Here is a 13630-nt window from a genome sequence, read left to right as displayed (position 1 = left end):
AACCTAATTATATGGTACGGATAGTTATGATTAGCAAAGCGTTGGATGATCCTATCTAACTAGAAAACCTCTTTCATACTAAGTACCTTATTAAGAGGGGTGCTTCTTAATTATTAATAGCGGAAGTTGTGCTAATGTAGCTAGTGAATCGATGGTGAATCACTTGAAGTTGCCAAATACTCCATATATGAGTCCGTATAGACTCCAATAGTTGAATAATTGTGGAGATCTGAAGGTGACTCATCAAGTGGAGATTTGGTTCGAGGTTGTAAATTATGAGGATGAGGTACTTTGCGACATCATTCCTATGCATGCTTGTAACCTTTTGTTGGGTCGTCCATGGCAATATGATAGGTCAACCAAGCATGATAGCGGAACTAACTATTATTCCTTTGAGTTCAAGGGTCAAAAGTACAACCTCCGACCACTATCACAAGTGTGTGAGGCATATCAACAAATGAAGAATTTTCCAAGAAATGGAAAGAAAGAAAAAAAAACCACGGGCAGAAGGGAGGAACCCGAGAGTGGGAAGGGTGAGGGTGAAGAGGGAGTTTTGTCATTGATGATTAGGGATTCGATGGTAATGTTGGCTCGTAAGGGTGACCTCTTTAAAGAGTATGATGATACTACTCACATGCTACTTTTGGCATATGTTTTGAATGCTAACCCATCCACTTACCCTATCCCGTCTTCTATTTATAATGTCTTGCAGAAATTTGATGATGTGTTCCCAAGTGAATTGCCGCAAGGACTTCCTCCACTTCGAGGAATCGAGCGCCAAATCAACTTTGTTTTGGGGTCATAATTGCCAAACAAACCTTCTTATAGGAGCAACCCCATGTATACAAAGGAAATCCAACGCAAATTAAGGACCTCCTCTACAAAGGATATATCAAATAAAGCATGAGTCGGTGTGCGGTCCCAATGTTGCTTGTGCCGAAGAAGGATGGGATATGGAGAATTTGCGTAGACTACCGAGACATAAATAAAATTATGGTAAAGTATCATCACCTTATTCCTAGGCTAGATTATATGCTTGATGAACTAAATGACTCTTGTGTGTTTTCTAAGGTTGATCTTAGGAGTGGATATAACCAAAGTCGTATGCAACCGGGTGATGCATGAATGATCATATTCAAGACCAAATTTGGTCTATATGAGTAGATGGTCATGCCATTTGGTCTCACCAACACTCCTAGTACCTTTATGAGGCTAATGAATCATATGATGAAGCCGTTTATTGGAAAATTTGTGGTCGTGTACTTTAATGATGTTTTAGTTTACAGTAAGTCTCTTATTGATCATGTATTACATCCAAGAAGTGTGTTTGATGTTCTTAGGAAAGAAAAGGTGTATGCTAATATTGAAAAATGCTCCTTTGGTGTTGATAAAGTTGTGTTTTTGGGATTTGTTGTAAGCTCGAGAAGAGTGGAGGTAGACGAATTAAGACAACTGCCATTAAAGATTGGCCAACCCCAAAAACCGTAGGTGAAATTCGGAGCTTCCATGGGTTGGCAAGTTTTTATAGGAAGTTTGTCAAAGGATTTAGTACCATTTCCGCCCCCTTAACTGAAATCATCCGAAGGGACCAACCTTTCTAGTGGGGTGAGGAGCAATCTAAGGCCTTTAAGACCTTGAAAGATATGCTCATTTCGGCACTGTTGTTGCAATTGCCTAACTTTGATAAGATGTTTGAAGTTGAATGTGATGCTCGTAAATTAGGCATAGGGGATGTTTCGATACAAGATTTAAAGCCTATTGCTTATTTTAGTGAAAAGCTCAAAGGAGCAACTCTAAACTACTCTACATATGAATTGGAGTTTTATGCCTTGGTTAGAGCATTAGGAAATTGGCAACACTATCTTTGGCTTACGGAATTCGTAATCCAAACATATCATGAATCCTTGAAGCACCTTCGGGCACAAGATAAGCTTTACAAATGGCATGCCAAATGGATTGAATTTCTTGAAACCTTTCCCTATGTGATTCAATACAAAAGTAGGAAGGATAATGTGGTAGCCGAAGCATTATTTAGAAAGCATATTCTTGGGTCCACTTTGTCGTCCAAGCTAATGGGGTTTGAGAGCCTCAAGTATTTGTATCCCGAGGACCCTTATTTCACTCCTATCTTTAGGTAAAGTGAAGCCTTGGGTAGGGAAAGGAGGCCCTTGGAGTCTAGTCCTTATGTTGTGTTTGATGGGTTCTTGTTTGGGAGAGACGATTGTGTGCACCTTCTAGCTCTTGGAGAGAGTTGTTTGTGATGAAGGAACACGATGGTGATCTCATGGGTCACTTTGGAATTGATGACACTCGGGATATGGGAGGATCAATTCTATTGGCCTAGGATGCACAAAAATATTGTCAAAATTTGCGGCCAATGCATGGATTGTAGGAGTGCTGATTCGAGGCTCCTTCCTCATAGGTTATGCACCCCGCTTCCCACTCCATCACTCCCATGGTTTGATATTTCTATGGATTTCGTATTGGAGCTTCCATGGACTCAAAGGGGTCGGGATAGCATCTTTGTTGTCGTTGATCGTTTCTCCAAAATGGCACACTTTATTCCATGCAAAAATAGTGAAGATGTGGTTAGTGTAGCTTCTTTGTTTATTTAAAATGTTGTTAAGTTACACGGCATCCCAATGACCATTGTAAGTGATAGGGATTATAAATTCCTTAGTCACTTTTGGAAGTCAATGTGGGGTAGGCTCAGAACTAAATTATTGTTTTCTATGTCTTGCCACCCACAAACCGATGGCCAAACGGAAGTAGTGAATCGAACCTTGGGTTCCATGCTATGTTCCATGGTTAAAGGTAAGTTTACATCTTAGGAAGATCACCTACCTCTCATAGAATTTGCTTACAATCAGGTGATCCATTCGAGTACGGGCATTATGCCCTTTGAATGTGTCTACGGCTTCAATCCCCTAACCCCCTTGGATCTAACTCATTTGTCAAGTGATTTTATTATTATCTTATATGGAAACAAGAGGGCCAAATCCATCAAAATCTTGCTTGAGAAGGTGAGGATACGGCTTGAGAAGAAGAAGCAAGAGGTGGCCAAACGAGTTAACAAAGGGAGAAGGCGTCTTGTACTTCATCCTGGAGATTAGGTATGGGTACACCTACGTAAGGACCAGTTCCACCAAAGAAAGGGAAATTTGTTTCTAATAGGTGATGGTCCATTCCAAGTTCTTGAAAGAATTAACGATAATGCTTACAAGATTGACTTGCCACTGGAATACCAAGTGCATAACACGGTTAACGTATGTGACCTCTCATAGATTGGTACCATTTAAGATGAAGAAACCATGAGTTTGAGTTCAAACTCCTCTCAATATGGAGATGATTATACAGGTGTCACGGGCTCTAAACTATTTACTAGAAGTCAAGCTCGGGAACTACAAAGGCTTCAAAGCGTGTTTATGAAAATTGATGCGGTTGAGCTTGTTGCAAACTCTCCCAAGGGATTTTACGTATTGAAATGTGGGGGATGACATTAGGGGGGGCCCAAAATAAACCCCTAAGGCTACCCCAAACACTCCACACCCTCCCCCTTCATTAAGGGAATAGGGGTCCTTTTGCCATCCTTTTTGTAAAGACTATTTAAGGTGTTTCTTTAGTCTTGTTCTCTTAGTTAGCTTATTCTTAAAAATCACTTGTAATATTGAACATAATATTCCTCTCAATAAGAGAGTATACCACTATGTGACACCACAAGAAATGGTTTCTTTTTGTGTTGTGTGTATCGGCTAGAAACAAGAGTGCTTGAGGGAACCGAACTCCTCTTGTGTTTTGTAAGAACGTGTTTCTTGTTAACTTATTTTGTAGAGGTTTTAGAGTATTAATACACTCTTTATTTGCTGAATTATGAGTTCTCCTAGAGTCAAGTTACATATCTTCTCTATCTTTTAACTTGGTGTTTGTTGTTTTCGTTAAGTGTCTTGTATGTGTGGACTGTTTGTGCCATTGGGGACTATTTCGTGCTCTTTTAGATACCGTTTGGTGTCACAGATATGAATGAAAATACGGTAATTGAGTCAAATAATGATGAATTCTTTGAAAATATTTACCTCTATAAACTTAGACATGAACAGTCTAGTGGAGGATCTAAACGACCTCGTGATGAACCAATTGAGAATGAACATAATGAAGAAAATCCAAGACGTAGTACACGTCAAAGAATGTCTACTTCATTTGGATCAGATTTTGTGACATTTCTTTTGTAAAATGAGCCTCAAATATTTAAGGAAACGATGGCATCTTCAGATTCATCCTTTTGGAAAGAGGCAATCAATAGTGAGATAGATTCAATCTTAAGCAACCATACATAGGAATTGGTTGACCTTCCTCCCAGAAATAAACCTTTAGGTTCTAAATGGATCTTCAAAAGGAAGATGAAATCGGATGATAATATTGAAAAATACAAGGCAAGACTTGTAGTAAAAGGCTTTACACAAATAGAAGGACTTGATTACTTCGATACATACTCGCCAGTAACAAGGATAACATTGATTCGAATGTTAATTGCCTTGGCTGCGGTATATGGTCTTGAAATCCATCAAATGGATGTGAAAACCATTTTCCTAAATACAGAATTAGAGGAAGAAATTTACATGGAACAACCTAAGGGTTTTGTGGTCCCAGGGAAGGAAAATAAGGTATGTAGACTTATTAAGTCATTGTACGGACTAAAGCAAGAACCTAAACAATGACATGCGAAGTTTGACCAAACCATGTTGGCAAACGGATTCAAAATAAATGAATGTGATAAATGTGTTTATATTAAAGACACTCCAAATCACCAAGTCATTGTATGTTTATATGTGGATGATATGTTGATCATCAGTAGAGATATTTCTGACATAAATGTAACAAAATGAATGCTCGAGAGCAAGTTTGGTATGAAAGACCCTGGAGTTGCAGATGTGATCTTAGGTATAAGAATTCATTGAACTCCACAAGGGTTGGCGTTGTCACAGTCTCATTATATCGAAAAGGTACTTGACAAGTTCAAGTTTATAGAATTCAGTATTGCCAAGACTCCATTGGATGCGAGCTTTGCACTTCGAAAGAATGAAGGTGAAAGTGACTCACAATTGGAGTACACAAGATTATTGGGTTGATTAATGTATATAATGAACTGTACATGACCAGACATAGCATGTGTAATTATTAAATTGAGTCGGTATATGAGGAATCCCAACAAAACTCATTGGATGGCAATGAAAAAAGTTTTGGGTTAATATCCTGCGGTACTTGAATGATATAGTGATGCAAATTGGATCACAGGATCGAATGAAGTAAAATCCATAAGTGGATATGTGTTTACTATCGGTGGAGAAGCAGTTTCTTAGAAATCATCCAAACAGACTTGCATCGCTCACTCTACAATGGAATGTGAATTCATTGCATTAGATAAAGCCGGTGAAGAAGCTGAATGGCTCCGGAATTTCTTGGAAGATATTCCATATTGACCCAAGCCAATGGCACCAGTATGTATACAATGTGATAGCCAAGCAGCAATAGGTAGGGTAGGGAGCATGCTGTATAATGGTAAATCTCATCATATAAGATGAAGACATAATACCATTAGAGAACTTCTCTCTAGTGGAATTATCACTATAGACTATGTAAAGTCAAAGAATAATGTGTCGGATCCACTTACAAAAGGCCTATCTAGAGAAAGAGTAGAAAGAACATCCAAGGGAATGGGTTTAAGGCCTGGGACGAGTCAGCATGACGGTAACTCTGCCTAGCAGACAGGAGATCCCAAGATCTAGGTTCAAGGAAATCAAACAAAGTTGTGTCTAACAGGTTCAACATTTTCAATTACCCAACCCATTCTCATGATGTAGACTGTATAGTAAACTAGGATAAGACTTAAGGTGAAAAGTCTTTTAATGATTAGATAAATTTGGTAGATTTGAAAAAATAGTTTAATCTACAGGATTGAACATTTATAAATCACCTATGTGAGGGCAAAGTGGAAGAGACTTCAAAGAGAATGTTAGTAAAGCCCTATTCTCTAAGTTCTCATGAAACCGGGACGTGTTCATGGATGAAAAGAACAAAATTGTGAGAACCATGAATGTTAAAAGGCTAGTTGTGTGACATGTATTGTCTAGGTGTACATTAAAGCTCGACGGTTCAAAGATATCATTAGTTGTGTGACAAAGTGCATCCGATGCATCTTCACTACAGAAAGTTCAAAGGGAAACCCACTTATCCAGATGCAATCAGTCTTTTCTTGATGATCACATACTTGTTCGTACAACTTTTATGAAAAATAGAAATTCCCCATTCATGTGGGGGATTGTTGGGTTCAAAGTGTGTATGAAGTGTGAATGAAAAATGGAAAATGGTGGAGAAAAGAAGACACCCAATTTAGAAAGTGTACTCCAAATTAAAAAGTTTACTAACTCTCCCACATTGGTGGGAGAAGGGAACTTTGGAGTATTTATAATAAGAACACTTACTCCACATGGTAAGTGAGGCAATAAATAAGAGATGCCTCACACCGTCATCGTCGTCGCTCACTCGGCTCGGCTTCGGATTTGGATTTGGATTTGCCAAATGATCTATCGATGAGATCTATCTTTTTGGACAAAGTTTATTTGACGGAAATAAAGAAATCAAGATAGAAATCTAATCCAAAAATACAAAAAATGCAGTAAAATATTTTCTGGTTATGGTACTCCATTTATACTTGCATACAGAAGTTCGAACTAATACAATACTTCATCAAACTGGTGCTACTGTTTCGGTGAACTGATGCACTATTTCGGTCAACTGATGCATTGTTTCAGTAAACTGATGCATTGTTTTGATGAACTGACACACTTATTCATGAAATGGCATGCCTGTTCAGAACAGTCACACTGTTTGGACGAATGGACATAAATTTTCAGAAAAGGTTACACCTTTTAGATGAACCTTTACCATTTTTCAGAAGAGGCATCTTGTGGCTATATAAACTTGTTTTCATCCACAGGTTTAGATACAAAAATTTTCAAAATAAAAAATACTTCCTGTCTTACAAATTACTCTGTGTGATCAATCAAAACATTCTGTGCATTCGAAGATATTTAAATTGTTTGAGGTACCACTACAATTGGTCTGTTTGGCCATTTTATCCTGGGAGAAAGAATTCCACAACCTCGAGTATAGTGAGGGTAATTATTTCCTTAAGGAAACTCCATGAATTCAGACGACTTAACCTTATTCATTTCTGTTTCATCTACATTTTGAAAGAATAAAATACACCTCTAGGAAAGGTCATTTTGATCTTGTGTTGAGGGTATTTGATATGCTTCATTGTGTTCTTGTTTATACTTGAACTCTAGTTGAAGTTATTGTTCTGCATTTATAGATTCTATGTACCCAAAGTACAAACGAAGAATAATAGTATTATACTGTTGTTCGTTAGTGTGTTGTTTAACAATTAAGTTCCTCACTTGTAGTCCATATTTCGTTTGCGATGAAGGGACTAAGACCTTAAAATTCTCTCCAGATTGGACAATCAACTCATGTACATCCACATCACCTATTGTATTATTGTTTGCAATAATTTGTTGCTGCTGTATATCAACATTCGACACAACAAGCTTAGCAACATTGTTATGAACCTCAACTTTTATACGGGAACTTGCCAACAAGTCTGATTGTTGGTTCTTTTCATGAGGTCTTTGACCTCCATCTTTCCATCCTCTCTTCTTATTCAAAAATCCTCTCATATTCCTTTGAAATTTTTCTCCAATAGCTTCTTCACAACCTTCACCACCTGTATTCTAGATAGTATCTAATTTTTTTTCAGTATCAAACATCATGTACTTTCATTATGTCCTTGGTGTTTGCGCAAAAATTACACACAAGGGTAGATTATCATAAATAATTTTCTGGAAACTCTCTACAAGCTTACCAGTTTTGTTGTCCAAATATCAAAATTATAGTTTCTTTAAAAGTTTTTTCAGTAGGTCTGGAATCACCTTAATCCAAGCGGTGCTCGATCTAGACTTAACTTGTGTTGATTTATCTATAGCTATTGGTATTCCGACTACTGCTTCTGTAGAAAATAACAAACTCTTAGCAAATAGATCTAGAGCCAAGTTCGGCGAAGAAATCCACACTGTTGCCTAAGTCATTTCTTATTTATAGTTAAAACCGATAAACCATGAGAATATCCTATATTAGTGCTCCTTTCCATTGTAAGAAAAATATTTCACTGATCTTGCAAAAGCAGTCACATAATCATCATATTGATCACATGCACCTTAGCAAGAGTTGTCGTGGTCCAATGAACCAATTAGACAATGATCCTTGATTCCGAGATGTTTCGATAGCAGTGTTCTTAGGTCCTTCAAACTAGTGCACCTAAGGAAAGTTTAATCATAATTTCTTGATGCAACCCTTTCTCGATAACAAATGCTTCACGTTTTTCCATTGTAAACTTGAGTGTAAGTTCACCATGAATATATTTAATTGGTTTTAGTTGAGTTCTCATAATATTTTGCACAATCACGATAGAATTTCATTAACACAGAGCTCACAAATGTTCCTATTGAAGTTGATGATCCTTTAGAGGACTACTTTTCTATAGAGGATATAGAATTTTCTAGCATTGATGTAGATGTGCATCCTTCTATGGTCCAGTCTACCTCACAAAACACGGCAGCATCTGATAATCAAGTTGAAGTCCCTTGCATCTCTATTCCACTGTCCTCTTCTCCTGCAATATGTTCTCCAAGAAGAACATCTAGGATGTCCAGGCAACCTATTTGGCTAAAGGACTATGCTACTTCTAAGGATGGAAAGAACTGCAGATAGTCCCTGGAAAACTACCTCTTCTATGATAAAACTACAAGGTCATATCATAGCTACTTAAGCAAATTCTCCACCTTGGTTTAACCACATACTTCTAGGCAAGCTGCAGTAGATTCAAGACGGGCCGAGGACATAAAGCTATAGATTCAAGCACTTGAAGAAAACAAGACCTGGAGGTGGTGCCTTTACCGCTCGAAAAGAATACTGTGGGATCCACGTGGGTCTATAAGATCAAGTATCAACCTAATAAAGAGGTATATAGATTCAAAGATAGATTGGTAGCAAAAGTTTATAGTCAACAAGAAAGTTTGGATTATTATGATACCTTTTCTCATGGGTCTAAGATGGTTACAGTTAGAGGTGTAATTGTTGTAGTAGCTTCAAAAGGTTAATTTCTATATCAGATAGATGTCTACAATGCTTTCTTACAAGGTGATCTAGATGAAGAGGTTTACATGGAGATGCTAGAAGGTTTCAAAAAACAAAGCGACACAAGAGTATGCAGATTGTTGAAATCCTTATATTCTTAAACAGGCTTCCAGACAATGGAACCTGAAACTTACTAATGCTTTGGTAAATGCTGGTTTTGTTCAGAGTGTACATGACTATTCCTTGTTTACATTAAAGAAACAGAAAGACATAGTGATAATTTTAGTCTATGTTGATGACTTACTCATCATAGGTAGCAGTTCCTCATTGATATCTGATGCTAAGGAGGTTTTACACAAGAAATTTAAGTTGAAGGACTTAAGAGAGCGTAAGTAGTGCTAAGCCTGCTTTCACTCTATGGGGCATAATCTCAAATTGACTACGCTGGAACATGATCATGCAAATGGTTGTCTTGAAGATGCAATTTAGACCGATATTACCTCTTATAAGAGGTTTGTTGGAAAATTAATGTATGCTACTATCACCAAACCTGATATTAGTTTTGTTGTTCAAACTCTTTGTCGGTTCATGTAAAATCCTAAAAGATATCATTAGGAGGCTACTACTAGAGTGGTTAGATACCTTAAGGGTACTATTGGTCAAGGCATTTGGTTAAAGGCTCAACCTGCTGCGACTCTTTTTTATTGGTGTGATTCAAATTGGGCAGCCTGTCTTAATACTAGGACATCTGTTACTGGCTATATAGTGAACTTTGTAGATTCCTTGGTCTCATAGAAGTCCAAGAAGCAGTAGACAATGTCCAAAAGCACAGCTGAAGCTGTGTACAGAAGCATGGCTTCAGTGATTGTAGAGGTGACTTGGTTGGTTGGTCTGTTCAAGGACTTGGATGTACCTCTCACTAAACCTATCAAGGTAATCAGTGATAGAAGATCAGTAATTCAACTGGCTGTAATCCCTGTGTTTCATGAGAGAACTAAACATATAGAAACTGATTGTCACTTTATTAGATACAAGATCAAGTATGGTTTGGTTGAGACTCTTTATGTTCAAACTCAGAGGCGGAGCCAGGATTTCAACATAGAGGGTTCAATATTCAAAGAAAACTTAGTCAAAGGGGATTCAACACCTACTATAACCACATAAAAATAATTTTAATCATGTATACATAGTATATTTTTCCTTCGAAGGAGGTTCGGCCGAACCCCCTAAAGGAGGCTAGCTCCGCCTCTGTTCAAACTCATGATCAAGTGTCTGATTTACTTAATAATTTTCTGTCAACCTCTACATTTGCATTTGATGGGTAAGCTTGGATGCTTAATATCCTGCACCCTTCATCTTGAGGGGGAGTATTGCAAGCTCAAGATAGACGAGGAAGTAGTTTTTTACTGTTCCATTCAAATAAAACAATTTTTACTATTCATTCATAGTTTCTATTTTTACTATGCAAGTGAGTGCAAGTGGGAGTTAGTTAGTTAGTTAAAGTGAGAGCTGATGCTAAGCTGTATAGTTGAGTTTCTTATAAGATTGTCTATAAATAGTGAGGTGTATAGATATTTTGTACAGTTTTCAATCAGAAAATGCAATGAAACAGTTCTTTTTCTTCTTCCCTGCACATTACTTTATTCAGCTCCTTGATCTCGTCAATGGTGGATGAAACTCATCAATGATAGAATCAGCTTAGACATTCAGATTTTCTCAGATGTAACAAAAGTCACCGAAGAAAAATGTCAGGTGCATTCTTCCACAACTGAACATGGAAGAAGAGCAATCAAAGGACCATTTTTACCACAATGAAACGTGGGAGATAAAGATCAAAAGATACTCTAGCATGCAGCATTTCAATAGCAAATTTAATATTAAAATGCTATAAAAACCCAACAATTTATTTTAAAAAAAAACAATCATTCAGCTAAATCAAAACTTGAAAATAGTCAAGTAGAAGAAATAGAACATTGTCCCAAATTTTCTAATACTACTTTATTGAGATTCACTTAGGGATTTCTCGGTTGATCAACACGCTTTTCCAGAGCTTTCCAATTGACATTGCTACGAAATTTCTTAGAGATGTAGAATGAAAAAATGAGTTAGATCATGAATATATCTAATTATCATATGAACTACAAAGTCATTTTTAATGAAAAATATTTTTGATGTTTGATGATTAATGAACGATAACAATCTTTTTAAACAATATGAATTAAAGATTGAACATAATGTTATTTCATTGAATTGTCGCTAAAACAATATAGAAATTAGCAATGATTAATTAACTTTTATCAGTAAACAAAGTCTATCTCTAATCCTTTTAATTACTGAGTGTTTTGATAAGGATTTCCAAAACTAAAGGTTGAATAATGTCGAAATATTTATTGGTGAAAGTGATATGTTGAAATATTTTTTGGTGAAAGTGATATAACATTAATTTTTCTTTTATTGCTGTAGATATAAAATTTTAAAATTAAATAGTTATAGAAAGAATAACTTTTCAGACAAGTGTGATAACAAATAAGTTCAACCAAAACGTTTTGTAAAATAAAAATTTGAGAAAATAACTTTTATAAAATAATTTCCTTTTGCAGAATAACGGCAGTAAATGCATTCAAAAGTTACATAATTTGTCACTTCAATTTTTTTAAAGACGTACCTAGAGATGACCTATGCATCCTTGTAAGACCAGAAACATTCATCATTTCCAGAATATCCTTTGGGTAACATTCTACATGATCCACAAGTATGCAATATAATTTAATAACTATAATATTTTCAAATCAAGCCGAGGCATATGTAAATACAAGCTGATATTAGGCATTAGTATAAATTTTATCTATCCATGTTGCTCTTTAGAAATAAATTGAAAAATTTAATTAATAGTAAAATAAACTTACATTCTTTATCAAGTTGTTGTAAACTTTTTATGAATTTGGCATGAAGATCCCCAGTCCACATAATATTGTCCTTTTGCTTAACATCCTTGTTATTTTTTAGGAAGAGATGAGCTCTATCTGTCATAGCTTTCTTTTGTTCATCACATACAACTGTACAATTATTTTAAGAAGATATCAATTAAATTTTAATTATATCATACATTAGACTAGTTAACTTCACACATATTTATGAAATTTTTTAATTATAAAATAACATTACAAGACATTAAAAATAGGAGTTAGCGATGGATAGTTTATGTCGCTAAACAATAAAATATTCATTATTAATTCTATTTAACGATGAATTATGTCAAATTCTTTTAGCTCCGAACTATTTAACGATATATAATGGTGAATTTGAGAAAAATTCTTTTTCCACAGTGTATTCATTATTGATTTATGCACAATAGATATCACAAGTGAAAGAGTAGGGAAAAAAAAATACTTAGAGAGGGGAATTATATCCAAAGCCACTGCTCTAGCCAAAAGTTTTAAAGAATCTAGATTCGGCAAGTGGACATTTCAATTTTTGTAGTTTCTTTCGAGAGCATTGACATTGTTGTTGAAGATGTATCAATCATGATAACTGTATCAATACATTTTCAGAAAAATAAATTATAAGCAAAATTAATATAAAGATTTATTTCTCATATACAAATTCGATACTAATTTTTAGGGTTAATTGCCACTCTTTAATTTATACGATTGCACATACTTAGGGCTGGACATATTTTGGTTTAAACCGACAAAAAAAATGATCCAAAATTTAATTTTGGTTTGGTTTTTTTGTTTTACAGATTGGTTTCAATTTAAAATTTTAGAAATTTGGTTAAACGGTTTGATTTTTTGATTTACAAAAAGAAAATTCTAATAAATCGAAAAACCAAAATTATATAAATAATATATTATAATATATATATATATATATATATAATTTAATATACATGTAAATATACTAAAAATATAATATAATCTGATATAACATATAAATATATAAATAATAATCATTTAGTAACCCTAAATCCTAATATACTGCTTTGCTTTAGACCCTAACATTAACGTGAAGGCTGCAGCGGCGCTCAACCATCCTTAGTTCGTTAGTTCATTTGAAATTTCAACATCACCAACGACAGTCGTTTGCTCAGTTCGTCACTGCCGTCGGCAGTCGCTGCTGAGTGTGGCCACTATCGTCACGCGGCAATGACTCAGTGAGGTCAATATTTATGGTTATTTCATGCGTGTTGAATTAATTGTATTTGGAAATGAAATGTATGTTTGGAAAAAAGATTATTTTTCTAGAAAAATCATCAATTTTAATTGCTCACTACTTTAATCTTTAAAATCGAAATAAAAATCCAAAATAACCGAACCAAATTTGTAAAAACTGAACCAAATCAAAATAATTTTGGTTTGGTTATGGTTTTCATTTTCGTCAATCCGAATATCAAAAAATTGAACCGATATTCAACAATCAAACTGAACAAACCGAATGC

The 13630-nt window shown here is 35.4% G+C and overlaps 1 protein-coding gene across 3 annotated transcripts in view; it reads left to right on the top strand.

The window, feature by feature from the left end:
* LOC107876127 (probable enoyl-CoA hydratase 2, mitochondrial) overlaps positions 1-13630 on the top strand; it is a 79804-nt gene that overhangs the window by 56179 nt on the left and 9995 nt on the right. Inside the window, exon 8 of one of the 3 annotated variants that reach the window (XR_007056702.1) lies at positions 9506-10812. The exons of 1 other annotated variant lie outside the window; for it this stretch is intronic. The gene's annotated coding sequence lies outside the window, so the exon portion shown is untranslated. Of the gene's footprint in view, positions 1-8652; positions 10813-13630 lie in introns of those variants that run through there. One more of the 3 variants, XR_007056699.1, reaches the window with a different exon arrangement.

Source organism: Capsicum annuum, chromosome 6 (assembly GCF_002878395.1).
Source record: "Capsicum annuum cultivar UCD-10X-F1 chromosome 6, UCD10Xv1.1, whole genome shotgun sequence".
In the NCBI taxonomy this organism is placed as follows: Eukaryota; Viridiplantae; Streptophyta; class Magnoliopsida; order Solanales; family Solanaceae; genus Capsicum; species Capsicum annuum.
The sequence above is the reverse complement of the archived record's forward strand: the minus strand, read 5'-3'. Positions and strand labels throughout refer to the sequence as shown.